The sequence below is a fragment of the Lissotriton vulgaris genome, chromosome 3_1 (genome assembly GCF_964263255.1).
Source record: "Lissotriton vulgaris chromosome 3_1, aLisVul1.2, whole genome shotgun sequence".
Taxonomy (NCBI): Eukaryota; Metazoa; Chordata; class Amphibia; order Caudata; family Salamandridae; genus Lissotriton; species Lissotriton vulgaris.
Genome location: NC_141689.1, coordinates 1,881,996,106 through 1,882,011,651, shown reverse-complemented (window position 1 = coordinate 1,882,011,651; position 15,546 = coordinate 1,881,996,106). Strand labels below are relative to the sequence as shown.

Sequence of the window (15,546 nt, the reverse complement as noted above, 5' to 3'; positions counted from 1 at the left end):
TCCAGGGGAGCTGTCCCACGTCGCGTTGCTTTTCCGGGGTCGCTGTTCACTGCGGCTCTCAGCCGGGCAGGTCACGGGTCATCCGGGGCGGCGGTGTTCAGTGGCGGCAGGGTCCTTCCTCCGTCGTTCGCTCCGACCCTGGAGCGAACGACGGTGGCGGCAAGTGGCAGTACGGTCCCCAAGTGCAGGACGTACCCAGCCAAAGTGCCGGTTGCAGCTGTGCGCTCACAGCTGAGCTGTCGGGCAGGATACCGGCCAGAGGGGGGTTATCACAGGGCGGCTGTCCGTCTTCGCAGGCCGATTGACGGCTAGAAGCGCAGTCAATTCGGGAGCTTGGACCGGACGGGTCCTCCTTCACTTTGCTCTCGGGCTCCCGGTGCAGGTGCGGTCACGGTGTTCGGGCCAGCGGCGGCTGGACCTCACGTTGCTCTCGCTGTTGCTGCCCCGGTCACGGTGCTCGGGGGGATGTCAATGCCTTGGATTATGGGGAGCGTGGCAGGCTTGCCCAGCGCTCCCAAACCCCTTCTGTCAGTACTGCAGCGATAAGCAGCACACACAGTCGCGTTCTTCAGGATGTAGCGCCCACTGGTCCTGGGGCGCTGGTCAGGGGGCAAGTTCAGCAGCAAGCCCTTGGAGATCTTTCAGCAGAGTTTGGCACAAAGTTTCATAAAGCAAAAGTCTTCTTGTAGTCTTTTCTTTTCCTCTCCTTCTGCAGCAAGGCACCAGACACAGGCAAGAGACAGCACTCTTCCTTGTCCTTCCCGGTCCTTCTCGTCGGGTAGAGTTCCTTCTGTAGCCCAAACAGGATCTAATTTACAAGGAGCAAGGCTCCGTCTTTTATACTGCATTTCTTTTGTTCTCGCAGGCCAGAGGGGCCTTTGCATAGCCACTTTCAGTCCTTGAGTACTCTGGTGGGTGTAATCCGGCTTCTGCTTTCAGTGTGAGGGGCAGGCGCATCAGACGCCCTACAGGAGGTGGAGCCAGCATTGTGCGGACAGGGGCAGCCAGAGTACCTTGTTGATGGGGCTTCGCCCTTCCTGGGCCAGGTGTCGGCTGAGTCATCAGTCGCTCCCCAGGAGGGTGGAGCCAGCATTGTGGTGGCAGAGCACAGCAAGATTCAGAGTCAAGAGCCACTCCTACCTCCCACTAAGGTGCAATCTACGCATTCACCACCTGTCATCCCCCAGCCCTGTCACTCACACACCCCAGACAGTCCGATACACATACCAGCAGAGGCGGGCTGAAATGGTTAGGCAAGCAAATGCTAACTTTCTAAAAGTAGCATTTGCAAACACAGGATACTAAAATAAACTTTACTAAAAGAAATATTTTATTATTCTGAGTTCAGGCATACTAAACACGACTCTCTACCATGCTCCCTGAGCCTGCTGGGATTATAGGGTGTAATAATTCCAGCAGCCCGTTCTGGCCTAACGGAAGCAGGTAGCCCTCAATAGTGAAATACGAGTTTAGTTGTAATTCACTACTAGGACATGCCACACACATCAGGGCTTGTCCTACCTTACACTTACAATGCACCCTGCCCTCAGGCCTACCATAGGGGTGACTAATATGAAGCCAAGGGAAGGTTCAGGGGCGGGCAAGTGGGTGCACTTGCCCAGCCGGCATGACAGTACGAGACTGATTCAATTCATGTTTATTTGTTTGATTAATTAAAATCTTACAAAACAGATATATATTTAAAATATCTTTAAGTAATCAGATTTTTAAAAACGTCATGCATTTCATAAAAACGAAATCTAATTAAAATTTTCCTTAAGATTTTTCACAATCACCGATAAAAATTTTACAAAAGCAGAGTTCATTGGTAGATCTTTCGAGTTTAGACAAGCCATTACTGCTTGTCTACAAGTCCTTATACCTCGGGCATTAAATAACCTCCTGAGGATTGCTTTCCTTTCTGTATCCATTGCAGAACAAAGACATACCAAGTGCAGAATATCTTCTTGTCCCAGTTTACATAGCCTACATGTCTTATTGCCCTCAATGGCCTTCCATGGTGGAAGATGGCACAAGCCTGGCCAGAGTCCAAAGCGTACACTTATAAATGATCGCTTACTTTGGTGGGACCATGGAGTTTCAAGGTATTTTTGGACTTGCTTTTTTTATATTCATTTATAATTGGCCATGCATGCTTCCTTTTTACCAATAATTCTTTATCTTTTAGCAGCGATAAGTGCGTAACCAGCTTATTAATTGTTTTTTTAAAGCTTTCCTGGGTGATTGTATTTTCCCAAATTGCTGTTATTCCAAATTCTTCTTTTGCTTTATTTAGATAAGCCCAGGCTTGAAGTTTACGATTGTCTCTTACTTCTTGCCACAAGGCTCGGGACAATTGATTATCCTGGTCATTTTTTACACGGTTCCAGACTTTCAAAATTTGGCCTTGACGGGCGTATTGTTGATTGTTTATCCCAAACTCGAGCCTTACTTGTGCCTGTGAGGCATTGCATGGTAGCTGGAATAGTATTTTGTATGTTTTTGCCACTGCGTTGTTAATTAAGTCCGCATCCTTACCATTTAGGGCTTCAGCACCGTATGTTAAGGTCGGTAATAGTTTAGCAGTTATGATTTTTAGTAAAGGACCGTATGTCAAGGCAGTTAGTTTCTTTTGTATGGTTCTAAAAGCCGCAATCAAGCTATTTGCTTTTCTAGTGATATCTTTCCTCTGGGGGAGAAAACTTCCATTCTCATTAAATAGAACGCCGAGATATCGGTAGTTATCAACTTGCTCTAGCTGAGTTTGTCCCAGCATCCATTTGTTTTTTTGTCTTCTATTCCTTGTAACCACCATTACTTTTGTCTTTGCCTCATTTATTACCATTTGATTATCCTTTGCATAACTAAGTGTTCGATTAATTAGTCTTTGCAGTCCTACTTTTGTCTGACTCAACAACACCACGTCATCTGCATACAACAAATTTGATAATTGTGTTCCTGCCAGCCTTGGTGGATGTGAGTTCACTTCGTTTAGTGCATTGGTGAGGTCAGCTAAAAATAAGTTAAAAAGTAATGGAGCAAGGACGCAACCCTGCTTAAGGCCACGCGTCCCCAATATTTTACTGGATAAGGTTCGCCCATCACCGATCCTCACCCTGACCCAGTTTTCGGAATACAGTAATTGAATAAGGTTCAGTAGTGAGCCCGGGATTCCATAATCTTCAAGTTTTTTCCATAGAAGAGACCTGTTTACAAGATCAAATGCCGATTTAAAATCGATGAAACAAAAATAGAGGGACTGTTTACATAAAAGTGCCTTATCCGTTAAAACTGATAGAATTAAAATATTTGTTGCAGTACCTAAACCTTTAATGAATCCGGTTTGGTTTGGGGGTAATATTAGCTTTTCTTTAACCCAATCTAACAGAGTTGCTAGTAGAAGACCCGCAAATAGCTTTGCATCCGTGTCTTGGAGTGTGATCAAGCGATAATTTTCTGGTAGTTGCCAATTACCCTTCTTGTAAACGGGAGATAATAATGATCCTCTCCAGGATTCCGGTATTTGCCTTGTTTCGACAACTTCATTAAACACCTTTGTCAGGTAAGTAGCCCATAGAGCCGGGTCCTCCTTATAAAGTGCAAATGGTATTCCGTTGGGTCCCGGTGCTCCATCCTTTTGTTTCTTTATTAGATTGGCTACTTCGATTTCTAAGAAGACTTTTACCAGATCCATTTCTTGCCCTCTTTCGGTCTTCAATATTTGATTGTTCTCCTTGGGGCTGAATTCTGATTCAGCAAATAGGGTCTTTTTAAGGAATCTTACCCAATCCTCTTCCGTTATTGGTGAGGCTAGAACGTGTTTGTTAGATCTGTTAAGATCATTAATTATTTTCCAAAATTCTCTAGAGTTTGTGAGATTACTTGCGTGAATGATTTTTGTCCACAGTTCCTGCTGGGCTTTGTTTTTTGCAGACCACAACAATTTTCTCAAGTTATTGTTCACACTTCTCAGTTGATTTCTAATTTCCTCGTTCTCTGGTAACCTGGTTAGCTGTTTCCTCAGTTTGTTATGGGTCCGCCTTATTTTTTTAATTGTGTGTGGAAGGTTAATATCAATATCTCTTTTTACACTTATCCTTACTTGGGTTTTCCTACTACTTGAAGTACCTTCATCCAATTCGATTGCATTCTTGGTAAACTGTTCCCATTGTTTAAGAGTAGATTGGATAGAATGGTCATTAAAACATTCTTGGACCAATTTTTGGGCCTTTTTTTCTAAAACATATTTTTTATCCGGTTTCCAAATGAGTTTCTTATGGTTAATCGTACTGATTTGACCTTGGGTAGTTAAATAGTTTTGTTGTTTTGGAAGTTCAAAATACATTTCTAATATTTGATGACTATGGTCACTCTCAATTACTTTTTTTTAGTCTATAAGAAACAATTTTATCAAAAATATCTATTGACAATAATGTGAAGTCTATTCTTGATTTTGATTCTTGATTGTGAAATGACCAGCCAGCAGGTTGATCAGTTGGGAATCTACCGTTTAATGTTCGTAGTCCCATTGCTTCCAGATCAATCAGTAGATATTTTCCAATTGAGCTTTGTTTGGTATTTATGCTAACGTCGAGTACCTGTTCCGGGATGGACCATTCGTAATTTTGAGATTGGATGAAATCATCCCGTGTCATTTGAATCAGCAAGTTTATATTAAAATCCCCCGTAGCTAAAATATTAACGGTCGGGTCAAGTATTATTTGCTCCAGTACAAATGCTACTAGTTCGACACTTATGTTCTTGCGCGATGACTGGTTCGGCGGAATATATATGTTGATTATTATTAACGTATTTATGTTTTTTTGCTCACCGGTTGTAAATGATATCTTTACTGCTTGTATATTTGCATTATTGGTGACTACCTGTTCATGCTTGATTTGCAAATCAATCCTAATAAGTATTGCCAATCCCCCACATGGACGACCAAATTTGCAATATCTGATTGCTGGCACATAGTACCCTTTATAACCTTGCAGAAAGAAGGGGTCTGTTTCCCAAGTCTCTTGTAGACATATGATTTGATAGAGATTTGCCAGGGAATCTATTTCAGCATTTTTGATCTTTTTACACAAACCATTTATGTTCCAGGAGCATATAATAACCGGTTGCCGGGCATACTTCCTTTCTTCCAATTTATAACGTTTTTTTTCCTGTCAGTGGTCATGTAGTGCAGTCCTTATCCAATTTTCGTTTATTTGATTAAATTCTACAACTTTTATTTCTTCCGTGCACTCTTCATTGGCCTGTTGTGTACTACCCTGTGGGTTTTTTAATATAGAGTACACCGGGTTGTTCTTTGGTTCCCTGGGAGACTTCTTTGGAGGTTCCTCCTTTTTAAACGGAGTCGGGTAAGGCTTGGGCATAGGTTTACTAATTTGTATCCCCCAACTTTGAAAGATCTCTTGCTCCTGCATGATTTGATACACTAAACAAACAGTTTTTAACGTTAAGATTGTGTGTGGTTGGGTGCCTTCCAGATTTTGTACAAAGCCCACAGATTCTATGTCATTTGTTGTTACTTTCTCTAATGAAGGAATTGATTTCATTAGTTGTAGGATATTACCTCGATTCAAAATGTCACTGTTGCCTCTTGAATCGTATAACGGTGTCAAAAGTATTTGTGTCAAGATCTTTGAAGACACTAAATCTGTCTTGTTTTCATTTCTTTTTTGATGGATTTTACAGATAATTAGCTTCTCTTGGCCAGTCTTTGTGATAGTTAGTTCTTCATTGTTACCTATGTAATCCCCAATATCCACCTTTTTATTTGCTGGTTCTGAGGTAATCGCGGTTTCACATGACTGTTTTCCGATAGGATCCAAGTATTTATTTTTTTGCATGGAGTTAGTGCTTGCATTCAGTAAGTTATTGTGATCTTGATAAATTGTTCTCTGTAGCCTTGAATCTAAGTGATTTTTTTCGATGTTTAGTGATATGTTAGAGTCTACTGCAGAAAACACGGTCTTTGTTTCATTAGGGTTACTTTGAATATGACTTGGGTGGCTCCAGGCAATACATCCATTTCCTTTTTGAGGACGTGTTAATTTCCCGTCATGAATTTTTTTCCCTCCTTTTGTTGCTGTTTTTTATTTTCCTTGGTTTGCCCTTGCGCCAGTTGTTTTTGATCCATAACATCTTCTAATTTAGTTTCATTTAGTGCATGTTGCTTGTTATCTATGTGGGCTTTAGTCGACTTATTGAAGATGTCAAAGTATTTTTCATTAATTCCCACTGTTTCAGAATGTATTTCCTCCACCTCGCTTTTTTCTAGATCTGTTTCTTCTTGTATTGATCCTTCCTGGTTCATTTCTACGGATTTCTGTGACGGGGGATATATTTTTACTAGGTTTCCATTTTTTACCTTATTTCTAGCCTTACGAATTTTTTTCCTTTGTTTCTTTGAAATTTTGTATCCTTGTCCGTTTTCCTGTTCCGTACTTGTTTTGTCATGAGTTCCTTGATTGGTGGTAATTATCAAGTCAGTTTCCCCATTTTGGCATATTATATTTTCCGTTTGTTCTGATTTATTGACTTCCACTAGTTCCCCTTGATTTCTTGATGTAGTATTTATATGTTGATAATTGGGGTGCGGAGACTGATCTGTCTCCTCTTTTTTGTTGTTATATTTTTTATGCACTATGACTTTAACGTCCTCCAGTATAGTATTCACTACTTCAGGGATAGTTGAAAGTTTATTTCGAATCGGTTCACAAGTGCATTCAGAGGTATTACTTGCTGCATATTTTTGGGCTTTAGTAATTAATTGGTTTAGCTCTGACAATTTTCGGTCAATTCCAGCGACTGCATTGGCCATTACTCCCAGTATTTCTATTTGTGTGTCCATTTTATTTGACTGATATGTCAGTGCTTCCAGTGTTAAAGTAGAAGTTTGATAAAATATATCCCATATGGCTCCTGGATCTTGACTTATTATATTTTTTGGTTTTTGATCAAAATATGTTTTTGTTAACTGGGTTTTATTGGCCATTTCTTCTATATGGTGTACCTCTTCCAGTTTTTTCTTTTTTACAAAGTGATCATCATTATCAGTATTATTTGGCGTCTGTGATCCTTGTCTTTCACTTTCTGCGTTTATGTCCCTTGAGATGCTAAGTTCTGTTTTTGCATCACTCACATCCCCATATATTGGGATCACACAATCTTGCTTTTTTCCTGTTTGATCGGTGGTTTTACTCCCAAGGGTTTTTAATGGTGTAGTTTCTACTATATGTGATTTCGTTATATCGGTGTCGATGTTGATTACTTCTTGTAGTTTCCGCTTTTTCGTTATTTCCACTTTAACTTCTAATGGTATTGGAATATCCCATGCTGGAATTCCTACGAGTTGTTCTGTGGGTTGTTGTTGCAGTGGAGTAGATTGTATTGGCTCTTCAATCTCGCTTTTAAATATTCCTTCTGGGAATTTTTTTAGCTGCCGTGGGGTATGATGTATTAGTTCCCTTTTTTGATCCAAAAGTTCGCCTAAAGAATCATTTTGTTTCATCACATTTATGCAATTTTTTTCCTTGTCTGATTCTTCTGTATCCCTGTTTTTTTCCTTAAAGATGTTTAATGGTTCAATAGGGATTTGCAATTTAGTTTTGGATGTGTCAGCTTCCATTGACATTAGTGTCCCAGTCGGGTCAACCAAAAAATCGAATTTCTGCGGTATTTTAGTTGATTTCTCAAACATCCGAGCAATTGGTGAAATTAGGGTTTGATTTAATCCTTTTGCCTGCGCTTTTACCTTTTTTTGTACCTTAGGGGCTTGGTTCTTCCGCACCCTCTTGGTCTGGGGACCTGCTGATCTTTCCTTCCCGGAGCGCATCCCCAGTTGTCTTATTGTTATTCCGTTTGCCCAATTATTAATCCGCTTACCGCTATTAACACTGTCTTTTAGGTGTTTTAAGTTCCCCCTGGTCCCCCTATTCCCCCTGTTGTTGTAGGCTTGTGACCTATGAGTTGCAGCGGCGTTGTTATCTCAGCGCGGATCTCCGCGCTCACACCTGTATGCAAGCTGCACGTGATCTACACAACCTGCGTGCCACCTACCACCTCAGGTAATTTTCAGGTCTCCTCAGGACTCAGGGCTCGGTCTCACTCGGATTCACTCTCAAATCGACCACTTGCAGGGTGTACACCTGGGGTCAGGGGTTGAGTAGTGATAATCTGACCCCGGTGGCAGCTATGCTTCACACTCGCTTCACACTCTTCCTCACGTTCGCGCTCACCCTCCCAGGCCCGTCTGCCCCTTAGATGAGGGACAGCTGCCGTCAGGGAGAGGGCGGTAGCGGAAGGTAGGCGCTGGGCGATATGCCTATTATAGTGGCTGCTCTCAGTCAATTTATAGTAGTGTATGAAGCTGTTTTGGCCCGGAAATAGGATGGTGCTTCGTTCCTTTTACCTCACGTTAAAAAGAAGAACAAAAACAGAGCTAGGAAGAATGATGGTGGTGACGGTATCAGTATCGTGCTAGTCTAATCGTCGTCCTTTTAGTGCGCCTGCTTAATCCGACCCCCCTCTTGTTCTTACTGTTGCTGTTTTGGGGGCTTAGAGGACCAGCTGGACCGTAGATTTGACCATGTACGCTTAATTTCACTCTGTAGTGACTGTGTTCGTGAACAGCGCTGCTCAATCACGCTAGTACTCCCCCCCGCGTCGCTCACTCACCGGCCTCAGTGAGGAGATGCCCAGCGGCTCCTCGCCACCACAAAGGAAGGTCTGCAGCTTTGGTCGTGGATGTATTTATTCCAATAACTCTGAGGATAATAGTTTACTGCTGGTCGCCTCTCCAAAATAGTGTCTGACTGCTGAATTCGGATCCTCAGTGCTCCACCACAAATCTGGCAGCTCCGGCTGCACCCTGCTCCACCTGGCAGCTCCGGCCACAAAGTAGAGTGCTCAGCTATGTTGGTATGTTGGCCTGCAGAGGGGACGGCCCCACCGCTCCCCCACCTTGCCCAGGGATGACCAACGATCCTCTAGTCACTCCGGGGTGTGGCCTGCAAATTCACACCGGCTCCGGCCTCGCAAATTGCCCCCAACGTGTCCGTGCAGCTCCTTTGCAGCACCTCTGAACAACTAGCGGCCCCAGCCGCGCTCACCCGGTCAATCAGCTCCGGCCGCCCGGAGGAGCACCGACGGACCAAAGGAGACACGCCAATCAAAAGCCAAAGGCACCCCCAGCAGCTCCCGCTGCGACTGCAGTCCCCGGCAGCCAAGCCGCCCCTTGGTCCGGCCTCCTACGGGCAGTGGCAGTCGGCAGCACTCGGTGTTCGGCACTCGGCAGCACGGGAGACTCCCTCCTCCCTTCTTCTTCTCAGCTGATCGTGAACACTGACGGCTGCCTCGCTCGCGGCTCGCTGCTGACCTCTAGTGGATAGCTTTTCGGAATGCCGGATACTCTTCTTCGCCCACAGCAGAACCCCACCGTGAAGTCCGTAGTAGTTCCTGTCAATTACAGATTTAGTCAAGCAAGATACAGTACGAGACTGCACGCAGGTTCTGCAATGGCAGACCCTAGACACATCTTAAGGCTGCTTCTGTGGGTGGCGCAACCAGCGCTGCAGGCCCACTAGCAGTATTGGCATTCACAAGCCCTGGCACTCCTAGTGCGCTTTACTAGGGACTAACAGTAAATCCAATGCACCAATCATGGACATCAATCACATGTACAATTTACAGTAGGGAGCACTTGCACTGCGGCACGGGTCAGCCGAGGCGCAGCGCCCTGAGTATCGGAAAACCAGCAAAACATCGGAGGCACACCAGCAAAAAGTGGAAGGGAAGCTCACGCCAAGGTGCCAGGTCTAACATGTGTCCCCTCCAGCTGAAATGTGGGGGGAACTACCCTTCCCCAGGGAGTTCCACATCACTAAGGCGGAAAAATCTGGACAGACCGTCAGCGTTGGCGTGATCGGTGCCAGGGCGGTGTTCCACCGTAAAGTCCATACTTTGTAGAGAAATGGACCACCTCAACCGTTTCGGGTTCTCACCCCTCATCTGCATCAACCATCTGAGGGGCCTGTGGTCCGTCTGAACTCGGAAGTGAGACCCAAACAAGTAGGGTCTTAGCTTCTTCAGCGCCCAGACCACAGCAAATGCTTCACGCTCTATTGCACTCCACCTACTTTCCCGTGGAAGTAACCTCCTACTGATGAAGGCTACGGGTTGGTCAAAGCCCTCCTCAGTCATCTGTGAAAGAACAGCCCCTACACCATGCTCTGAAGCGTCTGTTTGCACTATGAATTCCTTGGAGAAATCAGGAGCCAGGAGCACGGGCGCCGTGCACATGGCAGTCTTCAGGGTGTCAAAAGCCTTCTGACAGGTGTCAGTCCAAATCACATTCCTGGGCTGCTTCTTCGAAGTCAGCTCTGTCAAGGGGGTCACAATCATGCCATAGCCCTTGACAAACCTCCTGTAATACCCAGTGAGCCCCAGGAAGGCTCTCACTGCAGTCTGGGTCTTGGGGGGTTCCCAAGCCAGGATGGTCTCGATTTTGGGTTGCAAGGGTGCCACCTTGCCACTCCCCACTTGGTGTCCCAAGTACACCACTGAACCCTGCCCAATCTGGCACTTGCTTGCCTTGATTGTGAGGCCTGCTCTGCGCAGGGCCATCAACACTTCCCAGAGGTGTCGCAGGTGTTCTGGCCAGGTGCCACTGAACACTGCGATGTCATCCAGGTAGGCTGCACTGAACTCATCCAGCCCAGCCAACACCTGGTTGACCAATCTCTGAAAGGTGGCGGGGGCATTCTTCATTCCAAATGGCATAACCCGGAACTGGAAATGCCCATCTGGTGTAGAGAATGCTGACCTCTCCTTTGCCCTATCGGTCAAGGCGATCTGCCAGTACCCAGACGTTAAATCAAACGTGCCCAGGAACCGGGCAGCCCCTAGCCGATCAATGAGCTCATCAGCTCTGGGGATGGGGTGCGCGTCAGTCTTCGTGACTGAATTGAGTCCTCTGTAGTCCACACAGAACCGGAGTTCGGGCGTGGCTCCCGGCGCAGCAGCCTTTGGGACCAAGACCACGGGGCTGGACCAAGGACTGCTGGAAGACTCAACCACCCCAAGGGCAAGCATCTTGGAGACCTCCTCCTTAATGCAGGCCCTGACCCTGTCAGTCACTCTGTAAGCCTTATGCTTCACAGGTAAGCTGTCTCCAGTGTCCACATCATGGACGCACCAATCTGTGACACTCGGAACCAGGGAGAACAGATCTGGAAACTGCCCCAGCAACTGGCGGCAGTCTTCCTGTTGTTCGGGGGTCAGGGTGGGTGAGAGGTTAACTCCATCCACTGACCCATCTTTCTCACAGGCGACTAAGAGGTCAGGAAGAGGCTCCGACTCCTCTTCCATTCCATCATCAGTTGCCAACAACATGCCCACTTCGGACCTTCTCAAGTGGGGCTTGAGGCGGTTGACATGTAGGACCCTCAAAGGGTTCCTGGGCGTCTTCATGTCCACCAAGTATGTCACGGGGCTCTTGCGCTCCACAACCTCAAATGGACCTGTCCACTTATCCTGAAGGGCACAGGGTTCCACTGGGGCCAGGACATACACCTCTTGTCCAGGCTGAAGCTCGACCAGAGTGGCATTCTGGTCGTACCACCGCTTCATCTCCTCCTGGCTTGCTTCCAGATTTGCCTCGGCAAGTTGTCTGAAGTGCCTGGTTTGGTTTCTGAAGGCCAGCATGTAGCTATATACATTCTGGGGAGGTTTCCTGGGAGATTGCTCCCAGCCTTCCTTTACCAAACTCAGTGGTCCTCTCACGGGGTGACCGTACAGCAGTTCAAAGGGGCTGAACCCTAGGGACTTCTGTGGTACCTCGCGATATGCAAAGAGCAGGCATGGTAAGAGGACGTCCCACTTACGCCTCATTGGACCTTCCAGGCCCATGATCATGCCTTTCAGGGTTCGGTTGAATCTTTCAACCAACCCGTTTCCTTGGGAATGGTAAGGCGTGGTGAACTTGTACGTAACACCACACTCTTGCCAAAGGGACTTCATATACTTGGATATGAAGTTGGTCCCCCTGTCGCTCACCACCTCTAGAGGGAATCCTACTCGTGAGAAAATTCCCATCAGTGCACGCCCCACCACGGGGGCCGTCACTGTCCTCAGAGGGATGGCTTCAGGGTACCGGGTGGCATGATCCACCAAGACCAGGATGAACCTGTTGCCCATGGCTGTCTTGGGGTCCAGAGGCCCAACAATGTCAATACCTACTCGCTGGAATGGCGTACCGACCACAGGGAAGGGTTGGAGGGGAGCCTTGTTCTTCCCTCCGCTCTTCCCACTTGCCTGGCAAGTCGGACAGGTCCTACAATGAGCGTCTGAGCTCTTGTGCATTTGGGGCCAGTAAAAGTGGGTGACAAGCCTGTCATAGGTCTTGTCCATCCCCAAATGTCCTGCTAAAGGCACATCGTGAGCCAGACCCAGTAGGAAGGCTCTGAACTTCTGGGGTACCACCAGCACACGGGCTGACCCAGGTTCAGCAGCCTTAGGCTCTGAATACAGGAGGTCGTTCTCCCAGTACACATAATGTGTTTTGGCCTGAACACCATTGGCCTGGTCTGCAGCCTGCTGCCGCATACCCACGAGAGAAGGGCATTCTTTCTGCTCCCTGCAGAATTCCTCCCTGGAGGGTCCTCCTTCTTGCTGCCAATGGGTCAGCTCAGGCAGGTCCCCCAGTTCAGCAATCTGTTCCCCTGTAGGCTCCAGGGCATCCCCCTCAGGGTCTGCTTCCTCCTGGACCGTGGGAACTTCAGGGGCCGGTTTCCCGCGCCCCCTGCGCCTTCTCCCTAAGGCCGGTTCCTGGGCCTCTCCTTCAGGCCCCAGGACCTCTTGATCACCCTTACTGGCTGCCATCGACCGGGTGGTCACGCACGCCCAGTCAGGCAGACCCACCATCCGCAGGTGAGTCGTCTTCTCCACCTTTTCCCAAGGGGAGTGCTCCAAGTCATTCCCTAGCAAACAGTCAACAGGCATGGTTTTCCTCACACAGACCTGCAGAGTACCAGAGACCCCCCCCACTCGAAGGGAACTTGAGCCATCGGACACTGACTCTCTGAATTATCAGCATTGATAACCCTACAGTAGGCATGGGGTACAACCTGCTCTTGAGACACCAGGTGCTGCCTCACTGCAGTCACGCCGGCTCCTGTATCTCTAAGAGCCTCAGCTTCCTTACCATTGATGATCACCACCTGCCCATATTTCTTAGTGTTAGAGGGCAGGTAGTTCGTAGGGATCATCTCACTGTCTCCTAGTGAGACTAGGGTCATCTGAACGGGATCGCCACCCCCCGGGGCCATCACTTCTTCTCCTAAGTGAACACTAGTCACTTGATGGGGCGGAGCACCAGTGGGTGCGGGTTTTCCAAACAGGCGACACTTGGGGTCACTGGATATGTGCCCCGGCTCACCACATTTGAAACAATTGAAGGGCCCCTTTGGAACAGGTTTACCTGTCGGGGCCCCATTCTGCTTTGGGGGTGGGGGTGGCTGAGAACATTTCTGCTGGTCCCCTTGGGGATTACTTTGGGGGCCTTTTTGGAACCCTTTCTGTTTTCCCTTGTCCCCCCCACTCTTCTGCTGGGGACCCTGCCCACTCTTGGCGGAGTCTCCCACTGGACCCTTGTGGACCCTGGTGCTGAGCCAGCGGTCCGCCTCCTCAGCAAGCTTCCTCGGGTTGGACAGCTTGCTATCGATCAGGTGTTGGCGTAACTCAGGAAAACAGTGATCAGACAAGTGCTCCCATGCAATTAAATCAAAGAGACCTTGAAAATCATTCACTTTGCTACCCTTCACCCAACCATCCAGTGCTCTGCAAAAGTAAGTCACATACTCCACATACGTATTCCCAGGCCGCTTAGTACATCCCCTAAACTTCTGTCTATACATTTCAGGGGTAAGCCCGTACCTGTTCATTAAAGCTTCTTTCATGTGGGAATAGGATCTCTGGTTTTCAATGGGCAAATCTAGCAGGGTATCTCGCTCTTCGCTAAGGAACCTTCCCCACAACCCCGCTCCCCAATCCTTGTCAGGGACCCGGTGGGAGGACATGGCTACCTCGTATGCCCTAAACCACTGTCCTATGTCATCCCCCTTAAAGAACTCTTTAACTACATCTTTGGGGATGTGCACTCTTGACTCTACCTGCACCGGCGTTGTGCTGCCACCAGAGGGAGGATGATCCAAGTTTCTCTCCTTTAGACTCATCTCCCTCATTTTCAATTCGTAATCCATTTGGTGCTTTCGCTCTTCCAGCGCCATTCTTTTGGTTTCAAGCTCCAGTTGGATTTTTAATTCTGCCAGCTTCCTTTCATGATCCCTCGTTTCCTTCCTGTCTGCCAGCTCCTCTGGCGACAGCTGTGCACGCTGTCTTGCCTTTCGAGATCCAGCAGATCCACAGGTGCATTCTGCTCTTCAGTTCCATCTTGCTCCGCGAGGGCATCTTGATCCTCCGGGGCCTTTCTGGACTCTATCCAGGCTTTCAGGGCCTTGTAGAGCTCTGGCTTGTTCTTGCAACCGGCGTGCGGAACCTTGAGTTTTTTTCAAAAAAACTTCAGCTCACTCTTTGAGTATTTGTCCAGCTTTGCTGCATCCCATTCCACCTCCAACATCTCAGAGGTCGTGGACTCCGCTCCATCCAGGCTCTTCGTGCCCGGCATGGTTTCTTCGCTAGGGATCGTTTCTCGGCAAAATTACAACCAAACCTGTGGCCAAGTAACTAGACTGAAATCACTGTGCAAAGGTATAGACACTGCAAATGTAAATTCGAAAAATTCCCACCGCTGCCACCAATGTAGGAAGGGGGAGGCTCTAGTTGGCGCAGTGTAGCACTAGCGACAAGCAGGGACTCCCTCTTCCTCGTCAGGGCTGAGGGTTACCTTCCAGACAACTTCTGCTTACCCTCTAGGTAGTGTGGCTTAAGCAGTCTTAGGCTAATCTTTGGGGCACATAGGGTTAAACATTTGCAATATCACACCATCACAACCAACCCACCACACAATGACACCAAACTGTATTTGTAAAAATATATATCTTTATATAAATTTCAAGCAGGCTTGTAAATACAGTTATCAAACTTTCAATAGCGGTTCCAGTTTACTCAAGTTCAGGTTGCCACAGTTCTTTCTAGCAATACGCAATCTTTTGGGCCTTCTGCCCAGGTTCGACAAGGTTCAGTGTCTCGTAGCGCCTCAATGCGCTTTCCGCTGTCTCCGCTCGCTTCCGAGGGGAGATCGGGCCTCGAGGACCAGGAGCTGCGCGAGCCTCGATTCCAGAGGCGGCTCGTGTTGGGAGCAGATAGCGCGGTGCGAGCTCGAGTTGCAGGTCGCTCGCACCGTGAGGACACAACACAGTACCTTTCAAATTCTTGTGGAGCGGGCGGCTTCCAGGGGAGCTGTCCCACGTCGCGTTGCTTTTCCGGGGTCGCTGTTCACTGCGGCTCTCAGCCGGGCAGGTCACGGGTCATCCGGGGCGGCGGTGTTCAGTGGCGGCAGGGTCCTTCCTCCGT

General features: G+C 47.6%; 1 protein-coding gene across 1 annotated transcript in view; it reads left to right on the top strand.

Moving 5' to 3' along the window:
- PDGFC (platelet derived growth factor C) overlaps window positions 1–15,546 on the top strand; it is an 819,997-nt gene that overhangs the window by 200,659 nt on the left and 603,792 nt on the right. The gene's annotated exons all lie outside the window — the stretch shown is intronic.